We start from the raw sequence: 3,415 nt of genomic DNA, 5'->3' as shown, positions 1-3,415 counted from the left end.
TTTCAATTAAGATATTTATTCGTATTTATTTGTATTTAGGCCTCTGGCCCATGTACGCAAATAATAATAAATCATTATATTTCTGTCATAGGTTTGAAAATAAAGTATAAAAGCCTTAAATAACATTTTCTCTTTAATTTTAAATACATGAAAACAAAATAAAGCAACACTTTCAATATCAGTCGTGTAGTCTGATGCCATTATCTTGTGAAAATCGTCTTCAATTTATGACAAACATAGATCGCAAATTCTATACTCTCTGGCGATTCCTCTGTGTCTACCGACTTCTATAGCAAGGGGGTGATCTGAACAGGCATATGCTCTACGAAGTTTTGTGTTGACTGAAAGCTTTAAGTACATTTCTCTGTCAAAGTTAAATTTAAATTGTCGATAATGATCTGTTTTCTCCGCCGTACATATATCCGAGTACCAAATTCTTTTGCCTTCATTTTAAACTCAAGTAGAAACTCAAGCTTTTGAAACTCAAGTAGAAAATTTTCACTGTTTTCAACGCCTTGATTTTCCCAGACTGTGCCAAAACCTAAATTGTCTAATAGGAGCATTATTTCAGTAGCCCAAGTGCGTTTGCCTTGATTGTGTATATTTAAAAGCATTTTATAAGCTTTATTTGGCAGACGCTCGTCCCCTAATCTGGTAACCCTAAGCCAGTATTTAATGCAGCGTGTTGAGTAATAGCAAAATAATGGAAGTCGTCCGCAGTCTCCCAAAACCATACTTGAAGATGTGGTCCTTGCTAATCCTAAATATCTAGATATTTATGATAGATAACAACTCGAAATAGCGAGAGTGAGAAGATGTTTGGTTTTTAGAACAAAGCTTTAATGATAAGATTCTGTTTCCATCACGTGCTAAGTTAACAAAATAAATTGTTGACGTCAATGATCTGAAACGTTGTCAATGTTGGTAGTTTACTCCAATAAGTCTTCAACATCTTAAATGAGTGCAAATATACTTTTGAAGCAATTACACAGCTTTTAACAGAACGACAAACTATATTATTGACTGTATGTATTTCTTAATGTTTGCAACATTGATCATAACTTGTGCTTTTATCTTGTAACTTGTCTCAGATATTGATGAATGTTCCAGTACCCCATGTCAACATGATGGCGAATGTCAAGATGAGGTTAATGCTTATACATGTCAATGTCAAGCAGGTTACCATGGTGATCACTGTCAAATAGGTAATATATATTACTGAACATACATCATTTCAAAATTGTGATAGTGATCAGCACAAATTAGTGATCAAACACCTATAACTGATGATTTGGTAAACAGGCGGGTGTATTGATTGATGATTTGGGCAACAGGTGGTTTAACTAGCGGGTGATTTGGGAAACAGGTGGTTTAACTAGTGAATGATTTGGGCAACATGTGAATGTACTGGTTACGATTTGGGCAACAGGTATTTTAATTAATGAATGAGTTGGGCAACAGGTGGTTCAACTAGTGGGTGATTTGGGCAACAGGTGGTTTAACTAGTGGATGCTTTAGGCAACATGTGGTTGGGCTGGTGGTTGATTTGGACAACAGGTGGGTGTATTGGTGACGATTTGGGCAACAGGTAGTTTAACTAGTGAATGATTAGGCAACAGGTGGTTGGGCTGGTGGCGGTTGATTTGTTGGGCTGGTGTACTGGTTGATGATTTTGGCAAGAGGTGGGTGTACTGGTGACCATTTGGGCAACATGTGGTTTAACTAGTGATGATTGGTCAACAGCGTGTTTAACTAGTGGGTTATTCAATCAACGGGTGGTTTAACTAGTGGATGATTTGGGCAACAGGTGGTTTAACTATCGAATGATTTGAGCAACAGATAGTTAACTAGTGGGTGATTTGGGCAACAGGTGATTTAACTAGCGGATGGTTTGGGCATCAGGTGGTTAGGCTGGTGGTTGATTTGTTGGGCGAGTGTACTAGTTGATGATTTTGGCGTGGGTGTAGTGGTGACGATTTGGACAACAGGTGGTTTAACTTGTTGATGATTTGGGCAACTGGTGGTTTAACTAATGGGTGATTTGGGCAACAAGTAGTGATGATTTGGGCAACATGTGGTTTAACTAGTGGATGATTTGGGCATCAGGTGGTTGGGCTGGTGGTTGATTTGTTGGGCGGGTGTACTAGTTGATGATTTTGGCGTGGGTGTAGTAGTGACGATTTGGACAACAGGTGGTTTAACTAGTGGATGATTTGGGCAACTGGTGGTTTAACTAATGGGTGATTTGGGCAACAAGTAGTGATGATTTGGGCAACATGTGGTTTAACTAGTGGATGATTTGGGCATCAGGTGGTTGGGCTGGTGGTTGATTTGTTGGGCGGGTGTACTAGTTGATGATTTTGGCGTGGGTGTAGTAGTGACGATTTGGACAACAGGTGGTTTAACTAGTGGATGATTTGGGCAACTGGTGGTTTAACTAATAATGGGTGATTTGGGCAACAACAAGTAGTGATGATTTGGGCAACGGGTGGTTCAACTAGTGATGATTTGGGCAACAGGTGGTTTAACTCGTGGGTGATTTGGTCAATAGGTGGGTTAACTAGTGGGTGATTTTGGCAAGAGCTGGTTTAACTAGTGGGTGATTTGGTCAATAGGTGGTTTAACTAGTGGATTATTTGGGCAACATGTGGTTTAACTAGTGATGATTCGGGCAACAGGTGGTTCAACTAGTGATGATTTGGGCAACAGGTGGTTTAACTAGTGGGTGATTTGGTCAATGGGTGGTTTAACTAGTGGGTGATTTGGTCAATAGGTGGTTTGTCTAGTGGTTTATTTTGGCAACATGTGGTATAACTTGTGGTTTATTTGGGCAACATGTGGTTTAACTAGTGGTTTATTTGGACAACATGTGGTTTAACTAGTTGTTTATTGGGCAACATGTGGTTTAACTAGTGGTTTATTTGGGCAACAGGTGGGGAAGTGATAGATGCATTATTTATCACTGGAATATTTAATCCTATGCAATTCATATCTTCTCATTGTAGAAATAAATGAATGTTCCAGTGCACCTTGTGCTAATAATGCTACATGTACTGATTTAGTGAATAAATATGAATGTCAGTGTTTACCGGGATATACATCAACAAACTGTGATATAGGTAAGATATTATTAGAATCCTGTCAATACAAATATATATTACCCAAAAATCATAAACATAACTTTAGACCTAGATAATGCTCTGTTCGGGGGTTTTAGTATGTGACAACATGAACCAAAAAACCTTTTGTACAGATCTTTTATTTAGAGTTCTCACAACTTTCGTAACATTTATGTGACACAATATTAACGAAGCACTGATAATTTTCATTGATTGACTAAATGATGATCTTAATACTATTGTAAGTTGATTTTTTTAAACACCATTATTTTTCCTGTCAATATTGTAGTGTGACA

This window comes from Saccoglossus kowalevskii, chromosome 18, assembly GCF_978046115.1.
Source record: "Saccoglossus kowalevskii chromosome 18, keSacKowa6.1, whole genome shotgun sequence".
NCBI lineage: Eukaryota > Metazoa > Hemichordata > Enteropneusta > Harrimaniidae > Saccoglossus > Saccoglossus kowalevskii.
The sequence above is the reverse complement of the archived record's forward strand: the minus strand, read 5'-3'. Positions refer to the sequence as shown.